Below are 22,052 nucleotides of genomic sequence, written 5' to 3'. Positions count from 1 at the left end.
GAAAAAGAAGGGGATAGAGGGCTGGCAGTTCAGATTGGAGTGGGTTAGAAGTCTACAGAAGAGTCTTCAGGAAAATGAAATTGATAGAAACCTGATGTAATTAATTGTCTTTAGAAAAGTTTTAGACAACTGATGAGAGTCCCAAGGTTGAATTGGTGATACATACATAAAATAATAAGCAAAAGAAAGTTTGGAATTCCAGGGAAAATAAATAATGTGTAGGAAAGGAGATGTTAGAATAATGTTGTCAGTTCTTCAGCAGAATCCAAAGTAGCTGATGTCCAAGCCATTCACCTCCAGTAGAAAACCTGATCAGTTAAATATGTGGTATAAATATTTTCCTTAGTTATTTGATATAGACTATTATGGTAGGAAGCAGTGCTCTAAAGGAGGTCAGGTCTGACCTGTCTCCTGTTTTTGTATGGGTGGTGTATTTGATTTGCTAAGAATTTGAATTGTTTCTGCATCTATATTCACATGGAATACTGACTTTTCATTTTCTTGTTCTCTAATGTCTTTGTCTGGTTTTAGTATCAGATTAATGCTGGCCTCAGAGAATAAGTTGGAAGTTTCAACTTCAGCTTCCTCCTCTTCAGTTTCCTAAGCTACATTGCATAGAATTGATACTGTTTCATCCTTACCATTTGATACAATTTCTCAGAAGCTAACTGGGCTTGGAATTGTATTTGCTGGAAGATTTTAAAATGTGAATTCAAGTTATTTAATAAACATAGGACTATTCAAATTATGTGTTTCTTGTTGAGAAACATTTTAATATCTGTATAATCTGTCGTGATGAAAGCATTCTCATTTCTGATACTGGTAATTTGAGTATTTTTTCTCACTGTCTTGATTATTCTGGACCAAGATTTGTCAATTTTACACATCTCAGAGAATCAGTTTCGGTTTTGTATTTGTTTTCTATTGCTTTCCTGTCTTCTATTTCATTGATTTATATTTTGTCCTTTATTATTCCTTTCTTCTGTGTGGTTTGGGTTTAATTTTATCTTTTTCTTGTTTCTTAAGGTAGAACTGGGGTCATTGATACGGGAGCTTTCTCTTCTAACATAAGAGTTTAGTGTTATAAGTCTCTCTATACTGTTTAGTTATGTTACATAGATTTTAATAAATGTATTTTCATTTAGCTCAAAATACTCTTTTCATTTCTTCTTTGACCCATGTGTTATTTTAGAAGTGTTTTGATGTAGTTTCCAAATATTCATAGTTTTTCAGATATCTTTCTCTTATTGATTCTTACTTAAATTTCACTGTGATCAGAGGACAAACTTTCTATAGGTTGAATCATTTTAAATTTGTTGAGACTTGTTTATGGCCCAGGAAATGATTTGTTTTAATAACTGTTCTGTGTGCACTTAAAAAGAATGTGTATTATGCAGTTTTAGGGTAGAAGGTTCTATAAATGTGATTCTGGTCAAGTTGATTGATAGTGTTATTTAAGTCTTCAGTATTCTTGCTGATTTTCTTTCTACTTGTTGATCAGTAAGGAATATTGAAATCTTGAGCCGTAAGTATGGATTTGTCTATTTCTCCTTGCAGTTCTGTCACAATCCTTGTACCACTGGTCCGCTCGTTAGAAAAACTCCTCTTCTTGAGGTTTATGTGTCTCCTCAGCTATTATAGCTGCTGGTGGTGAGATGGGCTTGCCTAGGGACAGGGCTAGAAGAGAAAGGTAAAAGAAGAAAGAGCTAGGGGATATCCCCCATTCTCTCAGTCCCATATGCCCTCCATTCCCACATTCCCACTCTTTCTTTCTCTCTTTCTTCTTTTTTTTTTTTTTTTGATGAAGTTTCACTTTGTCGCCAGGCCAGAGGACAGTGGCATGATCATGGCTCACTGCAACCTTCAGCTCCCTTGTTCAAGTGATTCTCTGCCTCAGCCTCCTGAGTAGCTGGGATTACAGGCATGCGCCACCACGCCCAGCTAATTTTTGTATTTTCAGTAGAGAAGGGGTTTCACCATGTTGGCCAGGATGGTCTCGATCTCCTGACCCCGTGGTCCACCTGCCTTGGCCTCCCAAAGTGCTGGGATTAGAGGCGTGAGCCCCCATTTCTGGCCTCCATTCACACTTTCTAACCAGAAAGAGAAGACTTATTTTGTGTCTTTCTGTTTGTCCATGGTGTGTAGTTCCAGGATGTGGATTCAGGCTTGGGGTACATAAAAAACAGCTGGAAGAAACTCATTGCTGAATTGGTTGTACTTTAAGTTCTAGTTTTCTTCCACAGTTTACCCATTATTGTTTTCTTTTCTGACTCTCAGATTGCTGGTTCATCATTCTTTCCAGGATTTTCAGTTATGTTCAGGGGTTTTAGTTACATTCAGTTAAGGTATAGTGTGCTTACTTAATCTTAACCTAGCACCATCTTCCATTTTATCACAATAATTTGTGTTCGCCTGTCTTCAGAGAGAGTACTCAAAGTATTTAAAATTAATATGCACGAACATCAACCTACCCAGACAAATGCCAGTTCATTCAGAACAAACACTAACTGTAAACAGCTGATCCCCATATAGGTACATACTGCCTGATAATCTCCCCTGCCTGATTGTGGATACCATTTTTATTTAATGTTTCTTCTCCAGTAGCAGCAGAAATATCTGACGTCTGTTGGACTGTGCCATTAATCCTCTGTGCACGAGGGTCGTTTTCTTTCCTGTGTTTTAACAAGTTCCCTGGCCTCCGATCTGTCTCTCCGGCACAGTGGATTTTGATTCAAACATGCTCATACTCACTGTTCCAGTTTAGGGGCAGAGACCTCAGATGTCTTCTGCTTATTACATGTAGGAGATGGGAGATGGGGTCTTGAAATGTGACTGTAAAACGGTTTGTGTTAGTTTAACCCCAATATGGGTGCCTCAGGTTAGGTGATTATTTTCTACTTTCCAACAGCATATTATATATAATTGGTCTGTATTACTTATTTTGTCTTTTTTATCTGTTGGGTCTCTGTTTTTCCTAGTAATGTAGGCGTTTATTAACAGTAGGGTCTTGGCATACAGAACAATGCTAGTGCCTTGTATTTAGGCTATCAAGTTTGATGAAGGAAACTACAATTCTAGGAATTCTGGTTCTGTATTTCAGGAATCTTGAGTTACTTTATCAGAGTTTTGTTTGTTTGTTTTACTGGCTCAATTTTCTGCATCAAATGATTTTTTTCATTAGCAATCATATATGTAAGCAACTTACTTGGCTCTAGACATTAAGTAGGTATATGAACCAGCATGGTATGGTTGAAACCCAGTTTTTATCTTCTTTTGCAAAGATAGCATTAGGCAGGCATTGAGTTCTGATATACAAGATGTGTACTGGTGTAATCATGTCCACAAAACCAGCTCATATTAGAAGACTGAAAAGGTGGACCATGTGGCTTTGCATGATTTCCATTATTTGTTGCCAACTTTATTTAGTTAATACCTGCTGGTGGCTGGGTGCGGTGGCTCACACTTGTAATTCCAGCGCTTTGGGAGGCTAAGGTGGGTGGATCATGAGGCCAGGAGTTCAAGATCAGCCTGGCCAACATGGTGAAACCCCATCTCTACTAAAAATAAAAAAATTAGCTGGGCGTGGTGCCAGGCGCCTGTAATCTCAGCTACTTGAGATACTGAGGCAGAGAATTGCTTGAACCTGGGAGGTGGAGGTCGCAGTGAGCTGAGATTGTGCCACTCCACTCCCAGCCTGGGTGACAGAGCAAGACTCCATCTCAAAAAAAAAAAATGCTGGTGTGTCAAGAGAATACATTATATTGTCAAATATACTATATTCCAATTCTCTTTTTCCTTGCAAATATGTAAAATATTTAGTATAAATGAGATGCTTACACTCTTGAAATGTGCAAATTATTGAGTCTGGAAAGTTATAGCGATTTATTACACCAACTGTGGTTAATTACATGGAGTGATAAGGAAATGATTTCAATATTCAGTGTATTATTTATCTCAGTATAAGAATATATCTAGTATAGTAGCATCACTAGTAAATAAGACTGTTTTGTTTATGTGCCAGATTGTGATTAGGTGCTTTCACATAATCCTCATTTAATTCTCAGAATAATGTTGTGAAATCAGCACAATTTTCTTGTGGGAAATATTAATTTATATTATATTCTGGCTTTATTGTTATCTACATCACAAGTTTCAAACCAGCATTGTTGGTAGCGTGTATTTAGAGCCTTTTCATTCTGAAATATAAAGTAAATATTTGTTGGTGGTGGATAATATTTGGGAGATCTGAGCTTAAATGATAAATCTGTCTGAAATGTCTTTATTTCTAGTTCTGTATTTCTTCTGAAATTTAATTTCTTGTAGGCTTTTAAAAAAATTAAAGTGCACTATTTTTATAAAATTAAACTTGGGATGCCTCTTGGAATACATAGCCCCAAGTGTAGGCCAATAGTTCCTTATTATTTATAATGTTAGGGATGTGACAGAATGTATTTTTATATTTTAGTCATATTTATACATACATGTAAGTGGATATGTGTGTGTATATATATATATATATATATTTGTGTGTGTGTGTGTGTGTATGTGTGTGTGTCAGTCAGAGTCTTGCTCTGTCACCAGGCTGGAGTACAGTGGCACGATCTCAGCTCACTGCAACCTCTGCCTCCTGATTCTCCTGCCTTATCCTCCCGAGTAGCTGAGACTACAGGCACACACCACCATGTCTAGTTTTTTTTGTATTTTAGTAGAGATGGGGTTTCACCATGTTGTCCAGGATGGTTTTGATCTCCTGACCTCATGATCCACCCACCTTTGTCTCCCAAAGTGCTGGGATTACAGGCATGAGCTACTGCACCTGGCCACTTAATATTTTTTAATGTTATAGTTTCATTAATTTTTTAAAAAGTTAATTTATGCCAAACAATGTAGACATTTAAAAAGGATATGTTAAGGCTTCTTCTTCTTCCACTCTCCTAAAGTAACAAATACCTACATTCAGTTTGTATCTTTCCTTGTTTTCCTCTAAGCTCATACTGGCATATGCAAGGATGCATATGCATATATAAACTAGTTTGAAGGTTTTTGAAAAATAAAATGCCGTTTTAGTTTTCCTGATCTCTCTCAATTAACAGCATACCATGGCCATCCCTCCAGGAACATGCTTAAACTCTTAATTTCTTAAAACCTGTATAATGGTCCATAGTCTAAGTAACCCATTATGTATTCCACTATTTCCTCATATATGAGTGTTCAGATTTGCAAAGTGATTATGATAATTAATTTAGAATCTTAAGCTCTTGGAATATGTAGCCCCAAGCACATATTTTATCAGAACATATTAAATATTCTATTTAGCTTATGATAATTGGCCTTATTAACACCAGAAGCCTTATAGAAGCCATTCTTTGCTTATTCACCTTTATAAAAGAAAAGGAATAAAAGCATGACAACAAAAACTTTTGGAAAAGGCATGAACATCTAGAAAGATTTTATTTTAAAATAATCTTACGTGAATTTTTCTGGTAAGAGATAAAAGTTATAAAAGCTCCTTTGAAAAACTTTATAAGTCTTCTTGAAGGGTCATAAACAGTTGGATCAGAAATGATGAGGAAGGGACCTATTGGTAAAGTCTGGGGTAAAATTATTATAGAATTGTTACATTTTTTGTTTTGTTTCATTTTAAGAGCAGTTGGATTCCCATTCCTAGTGAAAGGTTGAAGAGCTAGTTCCCACAAGGGGGCAGACTAAGACAGCCTGAAAACTTTCACAACTATAAACACAGAAGTGGTAGATAACTAATTTAACAAAATTTATTTTACATGTATAATCAAGTTATTAAGAAGGAAGGAGAAATCACAAGGGGCTAGAAATGAGCAGAGAGGTAATTTTCTGATCATCCCATGAATGGTACCACATATTGGGCATATCTACCTACTAGTGCATATATGGACTATTGGTAGGTTGATCATTCAGCTGTGGCCTTAGTTAGATTAGTGTTGATGAGGGGAAGTCCATTTTGCTAAGCCCATGTATAAACTCCATCCCTTTGTTAATGAGGGGAGGGTAGAGTGGCTGGGTAGTCCATTTTCATTGGCTGAGACTGACTGAGTCCCCAGAAAAGGTCACCTTGTTTATCAGATTAAGCAGCCCTTTCTCTGCCATGTTTGCTCTTTGTCAGGGATTCACATGGGGCATAAATTGCTTCTTATGTGTGCCCTTTAAAAGAGATATAGCCAAATTATTTGACACCAGATTTCTTTGTAATCAATTTTCTAACTCTTCCAAGTCTCTGAATATCCAGTAAAGCCCTTAAACACTGTCCATGAGTCAGTATAGAACAGTACCTCTGTTATCTCTCCTTACAATCAAAATGGACAACCAAGTGACCTGCTCAAATTTCTGCCACAGGAAGGGCTTCACTTCTTCTCACTTCACCACTCCTTCAAGACCACCCCTGAATAGGGCAGTAGTGCTATTTTCGCCTACATGTCATGCAGAGCTGTCATTAAACAAGGCCTTTTTTTTCCCCTCAGTCAAGTGGTCATAGAAAATTCTCCATTAGATCTTACATCCAAATTGAGAGAAAAGAAATGATGTAGCGAAAGTAGGAGCCATGGACTTATAGCTACTTGCTCATACTGATGGTGATTCAAGACCTCCTCAAGCCTCATCTCACATATACTCTTCCATTTGATGAAGTGCTGCAGTGTGCACCCAATTATATTGTTTTGTTGATCTAATAATACTAAGTTCACTGCTGGCTGCCTAGGTCACATGGTAATACGGTGGTACATGGTTGAACTATTTATTCTAAGGCTCTGTGATAAGCCAAAAACTATTCTTTCAAAAAAGAATAATAGTTTTTTGCAGAGGATGACATAACTATTTTCCAAAATACCAAAGGTGTACCCTGAGATTCACCTAAAATTCTGTAAGAAGCCTCTTACCAAAGTATTTAGATTATTTGGTACTTCCTGTTCACCGGATCTTATCAACATACTGTTAGTGTGATAGACCAGCATAGTGCCCTGCAGAATGGAAAGACACTTAAAGTACGTGTGGATTAGATTATGACCTAGAGGCCAGAGAATTAATAGGAGATAGGACAGTGAAAACAGCTGACTTTGACAGCTGGACACATACTGTTTCTGATGGTTTTGTTCCCAGGTCAGTGGCTGCAAACCAGGTGCCAGGGATATGTTAATATGCTTCAGCAACAAAACTACATCTAAAATGGTAACAGTACTGAATAAGTTACAGAAATTTACTGTAAATCTCCAAGATTTGTCTGTCTTTTGCACAGACAACATAGGTGAGTTGAATGGGGATGTGGTAAGAGTAATCATCCATGAATGTTTCTAGTCTTTGTTGGTTGGATTACACTTTTTAATCTTACCTTCTAGAGACTGATCGGACCTGATTGTGAATATAGTGAAGCATTGGTATAGAGTTGCTTTAAGGTCTTTGTCTAGACCTTCATGGCATAATACATAGTCATTGGCCACATGTAGCTGTTGAGTACTTGAAATCTGGCTAATAGAAAGCATGATATTCTTTACATGTAAAATACGCATCAAATTTTGAGACTATCTTTCCATTCATTTTGAGAATGTTTGCCTTTACATAGTGAAGCATTGTTATAGAGTTGCTTTAAGATCTCTCTTTTTTTTTTAATGTCAACATCTGTGTCATCTCAGGGTTGACACTTTTTTTTAATTTCAACACCTGTGTCATCTCAGGGTTGTCAAATGTTTATTGACATTTCCCTTTCAAGTTGTGATTTTCCTGTTTATTCATATGCCAAATAATTTAGGATTGTCCTTGATACTTTGAATATTATTTCATGAGACCCTGAGTTTTGTTTAAATCCTAAGGAGAATGTGTGTGTGTGTGTGTGTGTGTGTGTGTGTGTCAGTGACCAGTCACCCAGATTGTGTCCAGAACAATTTTCTACCTGCCTTCTGGGATCTGTGGTCAAATATCAGTTCAAGTTTTAAAGTGTTTGCAATGCTATTTAGGTCAGTCCCACAAGTGTAGTGGTATAATTGTGGCTGCGTTCTAAAAGCCTATAGTATGCTCTTTAGGATCAGATCCATGCACACACATATCAGAGGTGAGCCCAATAGTTCATACAAAACATTATGAGGTTGTTTTGTTGCCACAGTCTCACCAACATTTTCCAGTTCACTAGGACCTTTCTGCCCAGTCCTCTGGACAGAAAATAGGGGCTTCAGTTTAACTACTCTGCCAGTCACTTCCTGGAGCTGTGTCTTCATCCAGACCGAGTGGTGAGAGAACAGACAGAGAAAAAAGCAACAGCAGTGAGGATGTGCTTCACACCCTTGGGACCACAACTCCTGGGATAAGAGAAAAGGACTCCTTTCTCTCAGAGTTAAAGTGCTTGCCTCGTCACCACTGCCATGTCTGTGCTGCTACTGCCATGAAATTGCCTGGGGACTGCGACAGGGAAAAAGGGGGAAAGGGAAGAAAGGGGATGATTTCTTCCAGTCTCTTGGAGCCATAAGGGCCTCCTTTCCTGGTCTTCTGACCAGGAAAGAAGGGGAGGGATGTACGATACTATTCGTTTTCAGTCTTCGGACACTTTTGGATATTGTCAAATGCTTCTTATGCCTCTGATCATATGGATATGCTCATGTGATTTTACTTCTTTAGCCTGTTCATGTGATGGATTATGTTAATTGATTTTCAAGTGTTGAGCCAGCCTAGCATACCTGCTATAAATACCACTTAGTCATGGTGTATAATTCCTTTTATACATTGTTGGATTTGATTTGTAAATATTTTATTGATAATTTTTGCATCTATGTTTATGAGAGAAATTTCTATAGTGTTCTTGTTGTATCTGTCTGGTTTTCATATTAGGGTAATGCTGACCTTATAGAGTAAGTTAGGAAGCAGTCCCTCTGCTTCTACGTTCTGAAAGAGATTGTAGAGAATTTGTATAATTTCTTCCATAAATGTTTGGTAGAATTTACCAGTGAACCCATTGGGGCCTAATGTTCTTTCTGTTTTAGAAGGTTACCAATTGCTGATTCAATTTATTTAATAGTTATAGGCCTGTTTGGATTGTCTATTTTTTCCTGTGAGAATTTTGCCAGATTGTATTTTTCAAGGAATTGGTCATTTTGTCTAGGTCATCAAATTGTGGGTATAGAATTGCTTATAATATTCCTGTATTATCCTTTTAATGTTCATGAAATCTGTAGTGATATCCCCTTTCATTTCTTGGGTTAGTAAGTTGTGTGTCTCTCTCTCTTTTTTAGCCTGACTAGAAGCTTAACAATTTTATTGTTCTTTTCCTTTTTTTTTTTTTCTTTTCAGAGAACCAGGATTTGGTTTTGTTGATTTTTCTCTATTGATTCCCATTTCCATTTTCTTTGATTTCTGCTCTAGTTTTTGTTATTTCTTTTTCTGCTTGCTTTGAATTTAATTTGCTCTTCTTTTTCTAGTTTCCTAAGATAGATGCTTAGATTATTGATTTTGGATCTTTCTTCTTTTCTAATGTGTACATTAAGCACTATAAATTTCAATCTATCACTGCATCTCATAAATTTTGAAAAGTTATATTTTTATTTTTATTTAGTTCAAAATATTTTAAAATTTCTTTTGAGATTTCTTCTTTGAACTATGTGTTATTTAAATGTGTGTTGTTTACTATCCAAGTATTTTGAATTTTTCAGCTAACTTTCTGTTATTGATTTCTAGTTTGATTCTGTTGTGGTCTGAGAGCAAACATTGTATGATTTCTATTCTTTTGAGTTTGTTAAGGTGTACTTTATGGCCCAGAATGTGTTCTTTCATAGTGAACATTCCCTGTGTGCTTGAAAAGAATGTGTATCCTGCTGTTGCAATGTGAAGTAGGCTGTAGGTGTCCATTATAACCAGTTGATTGATGGTGCTATTGAGTTCAACTGTGTCCTTACTGATTTTCTGCCTGCTGGTTCTGTCCATTTCTGATAGAAGGCTGTCAGAGTCTCAAGTGTGATAGTGGATTCATCTATTTATCTGTGTAGTTCTATCCGTTTTTGCTCTTTTTGATTCTCTCTTGTTACATACTCATCAGTCAAGACTGTTATGTCTTGTGGGGAATTGATTCCTTTAAAGTGGGTTTCTTGTAACAAATTAGTTGGGTCTGTTTTTTTGACCCATTGTTACAATCTTTGTCTTTTAATTGGTATATTTAGATCATTGACATTTGAAGTTGTTATTGATATAGTTGGATTAATATCTACCACATTTGTTACTATTTTGTTTGTTGCCCATTTTCACTGTTTCTGTTTTTGTCTTCTGCTCTTTTCTGCCTTTTGTTGTTTTAATTGAAAATTGTATGTGATGCCATTTTCTTTCTTATATCACTTATTTTTTCACCATATTTAGTGGTTCCCTAGAATTTGTAATATATATTTACAATAAATTTAAGTTCACTTTCAAATAATACTGTACCATTTCATAGGTAGTGCAGACATTGTGTAATAACAAAATATCCCTAATTCCTCCCTGGCATCCCTTATATCATTGTTGTCATTCATTTTACTCACACACACATACAAGCAAACATGCACACGTGTGTGTGTGTGTGTGTATTTTATACATATACACATAGCACACACAAGCATACATAAACATATTGTTGCTATTATTATTTTGAGCAACTTATCTGTTAGATCAATTAAGAATTTTTTAAAAGTCTTTATCTTCGAGTATTCATTCACTAAAGCTTGTTCTTTCTTTATGTAGATTCAACTTTCTGACCTATGTTATTTTCTTTGTCTGAAGAACTTTTTTTTACCGTTTCTTGCAAGGCAGGTATACCGGCAACAAATTTTAATCAGTTTTTGTTTAGGAAAGTCATTATTTCTCCTTCACCTTTGAAGGATGAGTCTGCAGGGTACAGAATTATAGGGTTTTTAAAACCACTTTAAATATTTGATTCTACTCTTATATTATTTCTAAGGAGATATCAGGTATATTAATTTTTTCTTTGCTTCTCTATAGGTAAGGTTTTTTCCCCTCTAGTTTAAGATTTTTTTCTTTATCTTTGATTTTCTGAAGTTTGAATATGATTTACTGAGGCATAGTTTGTTTGCCATTTGTCCTGCTTGGGGTACTCTTAGCTTTCTGGCCAATAGTTTGGTGTCTGACATTAATTTAGGGAAATCTACAGTCATTATTGCCTTAAATATTTCTTCTTCTGTTATTGCCATTATGCATATGTTATACCTTTTTTAGTGGTTGCACAGTTCTTAGATGTTCTGTTTTTTGTTTTTTTCTATTTGCCTTTCAGTTTTGAATGTTTTTATTGACATCTCAAGATCAAATTCTTTCCTCAGCCATGTCCAATCTGCTAATGAGCCCATTAAAGGCATTCTTAATTTCTGGTCTAGTGCTTTTGATCTCTACATTTTCTTATTCTTTCATAGAATTTCCATCTTTCTACTTACATTACTCATCTGTTCTTGCATGTTGTCTACTTTTTTTCGTGAAAGCGCATAGCATATTAATCACCGGTTTATAGTAGGTGTTTAATCCCTGCTCTAAGTGGGTCTGTTTCTAGTCCTTGCTCTGTCTGTTCTAACAGTATCTTTTGCCTTTTACTGTGTCTTGCAATTTTTTGCTAAACATGATGTTTTGAGTGAAAGGAACTGTGGTGAATAAACCTTCAGTAATGTAGTGTTCAGGTATGTGGGAAAAAGAAGTATCTGATAGTACTTTGATAAATTCTTAGTCTTTTGGTGAGCCTGTGCTCCTTCACTGTGAACTTTACCAGTGCTTCTCTGTTTTGTTTTGTTTTCCTTCTCATTCTTAGGTGGAACAGGATGGCTAGAGGAGGCTGGAGTTTGGTATTTTTCTTTTACAGCATTGATTAAGCTCTGGGAAAATAATTTCTCCTGATGGCAGGCCTTGTTAAGAGAATATCATGCTCTGGTACATTTCAAAATAGTTACTTTCCTTCTGCCTCTACTGTAAGCAGTAGTGGATTTTTCTTCAGTATTGACTAAGAGCCTGATAGTGCTCCTGGAGATAAAACTCATAAAAGATTGGGGGCCCTCTCAAACTGGGTCTCTCTGGAATTTTGATTTCTCAGGCTTGTCTGCATGAGCCTCCAATAATTCATCAACTACAGTTCAGGTTTTCCTACTTCTGTACTGGTTCCCACTGAGGTTGCTGCTGGTGGGTTTCTGCATTGATAAGTTGTTATTCTGTGTAGTCACCTGTCTGCCTCTCCAACTTTTGGGACAGCAGTTTACATTGTGACTTCACTTCTCTAAAGAATGTAAGATGAGTTGTAGATTTTCAGCGTGTTTAGTTTTTTACATGTTAGATGAAGTAAAGACTTCTAAGCTCCTTACAGATGGGAAACTAGAATTAAGCTCTATGCATTATTTCCAGGGTTTATAGTTATATTCAGTGAGAGAGACAAGGTAGGGTATGTTTACTTCATCTTTCCTGAAATTGGAACCTAATTAAATTTTTCTGTTTTTTTTTGTTTTGAAACAGCATCTTGTTCTGTCACCAGGCAGGAGTGCAGTGGCACGATCTTGGCTCACTGCAACCTCCACCTCCTGGATTCAAATGATTCTTCTGCCTCAGTCTCCCAAGTAGCTGGGACTACAGGCACGTGCCACCATACCCAGCTAATTTTTGTATTTTTAGTAGAGACTGGGTTTCATCATGTTGGCCAGGCTGGTCTCAAACTCCTGATCTTGTGATCCTTCCGCCTCAGCCTCCCAAAGTGCTGGGATTACAGGCGTGAGCCACTGCACCTGGCCTGTATTTTTCAAATATATGTCCTTACTGATTTTTTTTAAACACTCATGTGATTTGTTTCCTTGTATTAATTCTCTTGTGTAGAACAAGAGAAAATTTTTGGCTGAAGGCCCTCCTATGTGGTATATAGTCATAAGGTTTCTTTCCAGTGTGACTTTTCATATCTCTAAAGGCAAGAAGGACTGTTGAAGCCTTTCTAACATTCATTACATATATGATTTCTCTCCTTTATATGTTCTCACATTTTTCTATAGGCATAGGATGAATAACTTCTGAAAACTTTCCCAGTCATTGCATTTATAGACTTTCTTCTCAGTATGTGTCTATATGTGTTCGGTAATATTAAAGTTCCTGCTGAAGACTTTCCTGAATTCACTGCATTTATGTTTCTCTCATATGTGTATAGCCATTGTGAAGTGAATGTTTCTACTGAAGACTTTTTCCCAGTCATTGCTGCTGTAGAGTTTTCTCCAATATGGATGCTCCAGTGGACAGTAAAATGAGCGTCCTGCTAAAGTCTTTCCCATAGTCTTTGTGTTCATAGAGTTTTTGCCCAGTGTATATTCTCTTGTGCACACTAAAGCAAGAGCTGGTTTTCTTTTTTAAGAACTTTCCATACTGATTACAGTCATAAAGTTTGTCTTCAGTGTGAGATCTCATGTATGTTTTGCAAGCGACTGTAGATCAAATGCTGTCCTGTTCTGAAATTGTTCAAAGGGTTTCTTTTCATTTGGTCTGAAGGCTTTTGTACAATCATTACACTCACGATTTGCCTCTTGTCTATGATTTCTGTCTCCTTTAGAATAATATTAGCACTCCTTTTGAAGGCTTTTCCATATAGATTTCATTCAGAGAATTTATTTCACTAGGAGTCCTCTCTATTTGCATCTCACTGATACAGACAGAGTATTGAAAAGCTGAAAGTTTTTCCTTTTCTCATGTCTGCTGTTACTACTTCTGTTCAAGTCTGCACTGGAGATCCTAGCCAGGGCATTAAAGCCTCTGCAAGTAAATATGTCCCTTCTTTGATGAGATTGTGAGAAGAAAACGCTGAAGGAAGACCCTGGGACAGAGTATCTCAGGCAGATGGAAGGGCCAGAGCTGAGTCCCCACAGAATACTGGAGGCCTGAGTCAGCTTTGCCCCTCTGCCCAGAACTACAGGCTACCCTAAGACCCAGGCCTCAATCAGACTGAGTTACATGACCAATATACAAAGGAGAGAAAGTCCCTACTGTTAAGATACTTTCATTCTGGAGGAGTGAGAGAAATTAAAGAAGAAAGTCATTTCAGGTCGTGATAAGTGCTGTGTGAATTGAGGGGATAAGTGGGAAGTGATGAAGTCAGAGAATTTGAAAGTGAGAGAATTAATTAGGTGGGGGCCAGATCATATAGGGCTTTGTAGATCATGGGAAGGATTTGGGTTCTAATTTTCTTCTGTTGCTGATTGACTGTATGATCTTAAATTAGTTATTAAACTTTCTCTGCTTAATTTTTTTTTAGTATTTAATAGTATGTGAATGTGTGAGATAATTGCAGTCTCAGAGTGATATAAATCTTTGCATGAAAGAACATTAGGAATAGTTTAGGCCAAACCCCATTGTTTCAGAAATACATGAAAGCCCTTTGAGAAATTATGCATTGTTGCTGAGTATATTATATTTGATATGGCTACACTCGTTTTAGGGACCAGATTACCACCTGTGCTGTTATTTTCTTCTGTATACTTTTCAAAAGTGGACTTTGGAGGTAAAATGTCCAATTAGAAAAATTCACAAATTATAAGTGTACAGTGAGTATGTTATTACAAATTACTGTAGGTTTTTAAAAAATCAGGTTTATTTACATTTAATTTATATAAGTAAAATTTTCCATTTTAAGTGTACATACCATGAATTTTTACAAATATACATAGTCATTTTAAATACCACTAAATCAAATATAGGTTATTTCCATGAAAAACTCCCCTCATGCCCCTTTGTAGTCAGTTGTCTCCCTCAACCTAATCCCTAGCAACCACTTACCTGTTTTCTAATACTATAACCTTTCCCAGAATATCCTGTAAATGAAACCATGTAGTATATAGTCAAAAGACTATATTCTACCCATTTTTTGTTTTATGCATATATTAGAAGTTCATGCCTTTTATTGCTGAGTAAGATTCTGTTGTATGTATATGTCACAATTTGTTTATCCATTCATCAGTTGATGGACATTTGGGTACTTTTCAGTTTGTAGAGAGTAATAATGTTTGCTATTTGTGTGTAGGAGGAGAGACATATGTCTTCATTTCTTTTGGGTAAATTCCTAGGAGCTGGATTTCTGGGTCATATAGTAGGTTTACTTACAAACTGCCAAACTGTTTCTCAGCTTATATATACCAGTTGATGTTGTTACCAGCAGTATATTAGAGCTCTAGCTCATTCTTGTCAGCACTTGGTTTTGCTAGTATTTTGTTTATTAATTTTAGCCATTTTACTAGGTATGTAGTAGTATCTCCTACTTTGAATTTCCATAAAGATTAATAATGTTGAGCATCTGTATTAGGCCATTCTTGTATTGCTGTCAAGAAATATCTGAGACTGGGTAATATATAAAGAAAAGAGGTTTAATTGGCTCATAGTTCTGGAGGCTGTACAGGAATCATGGTGCTGGCAACTGCTTGGCTTCTGGGGAAGCTTTAGGGATCTTTCAATCATAGTGGAAGGTGGACAGTGAAGCCACCTTCTCACATGGCGGGAGCAGGAACAAGGGGTGGAGGGAGGTGCTACATACTTTCAAATGACCAGATCTCATGAGAACTCACTGTCACGAAGACAGCAACAAGCCATAAGGGTTCCCCCCAATCATCCGGACACCTCTCAACAAGCCTACCCTCAGCATTGGGAATTACAATTCAACATGAGACAGGGGCAGGGACAAATATCCAAACTATATTAACATCTATGTCTCTTATTTAGTGAAGTGTCTGTTCAGATCTTTTGCCCATTTTTAAAATTGGGTACTTTGCATTCTTGTTCCTGAGTTAAGAGTTCTTAGAATCTAACTACCAGTCCTTTATTAGATATGTGTTTTGCAAATATTTTCTTTCAATAGGTACTGCTTTTCGTTTTGTAACAGTATCATTTGAAGAGTAGAAATATTTAATTTTTATGAATTCCAGTGTATCAGTTTTTCTTCTGCGGGTCATCTTTTTGGGATCCTTTGTAAGAAATCTACTTGACCCAATGCCACACAGATTTTCTCCTATGTTTTCTTCTAAAAGTTTTATAATTTTATATTCTATTCTAATAGTTTTATAATTTTTTTAACATTTTCAGTCTGACTAATTTCTATTTGATGTTTTCATGAGTAGAGGTATGCTTTAAGGTCCATGTTTTTGCATTGGATGTCTAGAAGTTACACAATTATTTGTTGAAAATACTATCCTTTCTACATTGAATTATCCTGTCACCTTTGTCAAAATTAGTTGGCTATATGTGTGGGTCTTTTTCTGGATGCTCTAGGCTCTTCCATTCATCTTGTGTCCATTGTTTTTCTAATAACACTTAAGGTCTGGATTACTGTACTCTATAGTAGATTTTGAAATTAGGTACTGTTTGGACTCCAGTTTTATTTTTGTTTGTTCAAAATTGTTTTGGCTATCCTAGTTTTTTTGTTTTTTTCATATAAATTTTAAAATTAGCTTGTTGATTAATATTTTTAAAAACTGCCTGCGATATTTCCATTGGGATTGCTTCAAATCTGTAAATCACTTTGGATACAATTGACATTATAGTGATATCGAGTCTTCAGATCCATAAACATGGTACATTGCTCTGTTTAGGTCTTTGGGTTTTGTTTTAGTTTCTTTAGAGACAGTATCTCACTGTGTTGCTCAGGCTGGTCATAAACTCCGAAGCTCAAGCAATTCTTCTGTCTCAGCCTCCCACGTAGTAGCTGGGACATGCCACAACTCCTGGCTCCATTTAGATTTTTGATTTCTCTTATCAGTGTTTTGTAGTTTTCCAGAGTAGAAACATTGTATGTATTCTGTGAGATTTATTCCTAAATATTTCATGTTTTTAATTGTGTCATTTTAATGATGTTGGTGAAATGTTTTTTTTTTTTTTTTAAATTTTCCAAATGTTCATTGCTAGTATATAGGAAAACACTTGATTCTTGTACATTAACTTTGTAACCTGTGAATTTGCCTTAGACTTACTTTTCCTTATAGGTTTTTTATAGATACCTTAGAATTTTTACAATAGGCAATCATATTGTTTTATCATATGATCCTATACACGTTGTTAAACTTCTTGGGGCCTGTTTCTTGCCTGATGTATGGACTTGTAAGGATGTTACAGAGTCACAGAGTAATATAAGCTCTGAGTCAAAAGGACGTTTGGAATAGTTTAGGCTAAACTCCTTTGCTTCTTTTATGTATGCAAAATCCCTTTGTCTTTAGGGGCCAGTTTATCACCATGCTATATATTTTTTTTCTGTGTACTTTTTTTTTTTTTTTTTTTTTTTTTTTTTTTTTTTTTTTTGAGACAGAGTCTCACTCTGTCACCCAGGCTCGAGTGCAGCGGTGCAATCTCAGCTTACTGCAATGCCTGCCTTCTGGGTTCAAGTAATTCTTCTGTCTCAGCCTCCTGAGTACCTGGGATTACAGGCATGTGCCACTACACCTGGCTAATTTTTGTATTTTTAGTAGAGACGGGGTTTCACCCTGTTGGTCAGACTGGTTTCAAACTCCTGATCTTGTGATCTGCCTGCCTTGGCCTCCCAAAGTGCTGGGATTACAGGCATGAGTCACCACGCCCGGCCTCCTGTATACTTTTTAAAAATAAACTTTTATTGAGGCATGACATGTAAGCGGAAAAATTTACCCATGGTGTATACAGCTCACTGAATTATCACCAAGTGAACACGTTATGCTAGAGGTTTTTGATTTCTAGGTTCTTATTTGTAGTTATTTTTATAACTTGAAAAATGAGGGAGCAGTTCTCTAGAATAGGTATTGTCTTCAACTGAAGAATTTCTCTTAACTTGAATTTTAATACCTAATAATCATTTGTGTTAGGTATAATACTTTGTGATTACTGGAATTTCAGTTGAATCATAATCACTCCTAACATTTCTTTGGTGTCCGTACACTTTAGATTCTGGTGCTTTCTGCGCTCACCTTCTGAATGTCTAGTCAACAGGTATCCAGCATAACTGAATTTTTTTTCTGTCAAGTTAGTAGTTTTTTAATTCTGCCGTGTCTCCATCACATTATCTCAGTCACTTTTTATTTGGTTGACTGAAGCAGGAAAAGAAAGGTAGAAAATAAAAACTGAGTAATGTAGAGTACCAGTAGATGCTCTCTTACATGCTTAGGCAATTGGATTCCCTTTTCTTTTTTACTTCCTTCATGTTATAAAACTATACATCTATTCCTTATGCTATGCAGCTTTGCAGAAGCCCACTGACATAGGCCAAGTATATGTCCCTGACCCATTGATGCTACTCTGTCTCCATGAGCTCCTTGGGCCAGTGGAATGTTAGTGAGCAGAGAGGTGTTTTGTTTTTTTTTTTCCCCTTGGGTAGAGACAGGGTCTTACTCTGTTGCCCAAGCAGGAGTGCTGTAGTATGATTGTAGGTCACTGCAGCCTCAAACTCCTGGGCACAGTTGATCTCCTGCTTCAGCCTCCTGAGCAGCTGGGACTATAGGTGCTTGACACCACACCTGGCTAATATTTTGGTTTTTGTAGAGATGGTGTCTTACATTGTTGCCCACATAGATCTTAAACTCTTGTCTTCAAGCAACCCTCCTGCCTCAGCCTCCCAAAATGCTGGGATTTCAGATCTGTGCCACTGTGTCCAGCCTTGAGCAGAAGTCTTAAATGTGTTCCTTTGATTTGACTTGGCCTACTGCACTCCTCTTTTCTGCCGAGAAGCTGCATATATTCACTTGCCCTCAGTGACTGGGCCAAATATTGAAGACACATGGGAGTAGTTATGAAACTGACCATAGTACTGTGTCTAGGTAGCCCTGTCATGCCTAGCCTAGGTCAGCTGACTCAGAGTCAGTCTGAAGACTCATGAGCATAAAGGAAATATTGTAAACCACTGAGATTTTGAGATTGGTAGTTACCCAGGAAAAACTGGTATACAATCAAATTCTGTGCTCACCAGTACTTTGAACGCATATTTTTAGTTTTTTCTCTGTAGCTACAATGAGTTCAAGCACAATTTATAGGACAAAGAAGATGGAAGAAAATGTTTTTAAGCAGAAAAGTAAAGTAGGACAGCCAAACTGGACTAATTGCAGTATTATTCCTTAAGGAGTATTATTAGATTCTAAAATTATCAGCTAATTTTTAACATTGGAACATTTTAAGTGAAAAGAGGTGCTTCACTAAAACAAATATATCACTTTCAAAAATCTAATGCTGATTTTTTTCAGTACAAGGATTCTTCAGTTAAGGAATTACACTAATGGTATGCCTCTTTGTTTATGTAGCTGTAAAACACTGTAATTTCATATGAATCAATCTCAGGAATATTCATGAAAGACTGGAAATCAAGAATGAGAGAAAGAGACTTGAAAAATAAGTCTAGGAGACACATTATTCATCTGACCAGAATTCCAAAGACAGAGAAAAGAAAAGTTGGAAGAGAAGATTTAGTCAGCATAGTAAGTGAAAGGGCCCAGAGACAAATGAGAAGAAAAACGTTAAGCTATATCCTGGTAAAAATTCTGAAATTCAATGTAGAGAATAAATCCTAGATTTCTCCCAACAGAAGTTTGGGATAAGATAATAGTGGCCTAGACTAAGGTTGTGGTTAAAGAAATGGAGAAAACATGGCAGATTCGAAATACATTTTGAATTGATAATCTGCAGAACTGCGAATGCATTTGTCGCACAGGGCAGGGAGGAAAAAATTAACTTGTGATTTCTAGGCCTCTGGATTTAACACATAAATGGGCGGTGGCAAATACATAATTTTTTTTGAGGTAAAATTCACATATCATAAAATTCACCATGTTAATAATATACAAATGTTCTTAGTATATTTACAGTGTCGTGCAGCTGTCACTGCCATCTATCCGTCACTCTAGGCTGAAACCTTGTACCTGATAAGCAGCCATTCCTCATTCCTCCCCTCTCCAGCCACTAGCAAGCACTCATATGCTTTCCATCTCTGTGGATTTGCCTCTCCTGAGCACTTCTTAGAAATGAAATAATACAACATGTGGCCTTTTGTGTCTGTCTTCTTCCACTTATTATAATGTTTTCAAGGCTTTTGAATGTTGTAGCATGAATCACACCTTCATTATTTTTATGGCTAGATAGTATTTCATTGTACGAATATGCCACATCTTGTTTATACATTCACCAGTTAATGGCATTTGGGTTGTTTTTACTTTTTGGCTATTATGAATAATGCCGCTGTGAACATCCATGTTCAAGTTTTTGCTTGAAAACCTGTTTTCGTGTCTTTTGGATATCTACAAAGGAGTGAAATGGCCAGGTGATATGGGAATTCTGTGTTTAACTTTTTGAGGAACCACCATCTTTCATTTCCACCAGCAATATATGAAAGTTTTAATTTTACGACCAACATTGTTTTGTTCTCTCATTTTTTTATTATGCCCATTTCAGTGGGTGTAAAGTGGTCTCTCATTTTGGCTTTGTTTTTCTGTAATGATTGTTGAGCTGTTTTACATGTCCTTATTGGCCATTTGTATATCTTCTTTGAAGAAATGTTTATTCAAGTACTTTGAATTTTTTTTTCTTTTTCAAAACATGGTCTCACTCTGTCACCCAGGCTAGAGTGCAGTGGTGTGATCATGGCTCACTGCAGCCTCAACCTTGTGGGCTCAAGTGATCCTCCCACTTCAGCCTCCCAGGTAGCTGGGACTACAGGTACATGCCACTGCACCTGGCTAGTTTTAAAAAAAATTTTTTTTTGTAGAAATGGGGTCCCACTCCATTGCCCAGGCTGGTCTCAAACTTAGGGACTGGAGTGATCCACTCGCCTTGCCCTCTCAAAGTGTTGGGATTATAGGCATGAGTCAAGACACCCAGGTTTGCCCATTTTTATTTTGGGTTGTCTTTTTGTTATTGAATTGAAGTAGTTCTTTAAACATTCTATTGAAAGTAATGGCAGCAGACCACAATTACTTTTGCACCAACCTAATGAATCAAGGGCGTTCATCTTTTGGCTTCCATGGGCCTCATTGACAGAAGAATTGTCTCAGGCCACACATAAAATACACTAACAACAACCATAGATTATGAGCTTTTAAAAAACCGCAAAAAAAAAAGAAAATCTCATAATGTTTCAAGAACGTTTTTGAATTTGTTTTGGGCTACATTCAAAGCTGTCTTTGTTTGCATGCAGCCCGTGTGTTAGGTAAGCTTGTACTAGATGTTAGACTCCTATATATACATGATTTTAAAATATTTTCTCCCATTATGAGAATTGTCTTTTCACTCTCTTGATAGCATCTTTTGTTGCACAAAGTTTTTAATTTTGATGAAATTCAATTATTTTTTTCTTTTAATTTATGTTCATGCTTTTGGTGTCATATCCAAGAATCCATTTCCATTCTTTTGACTTTCCATTCATCATTTTAATGTTTTCTTCTGACATATCTTCCAATGTACTAATTTTGTGTCTAATCTACCTTTAAATCTATTTATTAAATTTTTAATTTCATAATTTCACTACTCTGCTAAAATTTTAAATATTTTCTTAAACATATTTAGCATATTATTTTAAATTCTGTTCCTCATTGTTTTGTATTCAGTATTCCCTATGAGACTATTTTTGGTTTATATGGCTCCTCTGATTTATTTTGTTCACGTTATCTTCTCTCTGTTATTGTTAGTTAAGGGCTAGATGCTGTATGTGATAAATTATATAAATAATTTGAGACCTATGGTCATATTACCTTCCTCCACAAAGATTTATGTTTGTTTTTAGCAGGCACTAGGAATCCAGTATTGCCTTAATTTAATTTTATGGGAAATATTGAGAGCTGAATTTTAGTCCCTGTGAGAGCCAGTCAAGTTTCAGTTCATCTATACTTACTCCTAGAGTATAGTTCTGTGGGCTTTTAACAAAAGTGTTGGAGTTTTGCCAGCTCCACTTTGACCCCTTGCTGGGCCTTAGACACCACACATGCAAACACATGTGTGTGCACACACACAATATATATATGTATGTGTATATATATATAATGTAAAAATTTATGTATGTAAATTATGTCTTATATATGTAAATTATATATATATATATATATATATATATATATATATATATATAT

The 22,052-nt window shown here is 36.2% G+C and overlaps 1 protein-coding gene across 7 annotated transcripts in view; it reads left to right on the top strand.

The window, feature by feature from the left end:
* The window catches only part of TANC2 (tetratricopeptide repeat, ankyrin repeat and coiled-coil containing 2), a 437,594-nt gene that overhangs the window by 131,533 nt on the left and 284,009 nt on the right, over positions 1-22,052 (top strand). The window lies entirely within an intron of this gene.

The sequence above is a fragment of the Cebus imitator genome, unplaced genomic scaffold (genome assembly GCF_001604975.1).
Source record: "Cebus imitator isolate Cc_AM_T3 unplaced genomic scaffold, Cebus_imitator-1.0 Scaffold217, whole genome shotgun sequence".
In the NCBI taxonomy this organism is placed as follows: domain Eukaryota; kingdom Metazoa; phylum Chordata; class Mammalia; order Primates; family Cebidae; genus Cebus; species Cebus imitator.
Note: the sequence above shows the minus strand (reverse complement) of the source record. Positions and strands in the feature narration are given on the sequence as shown.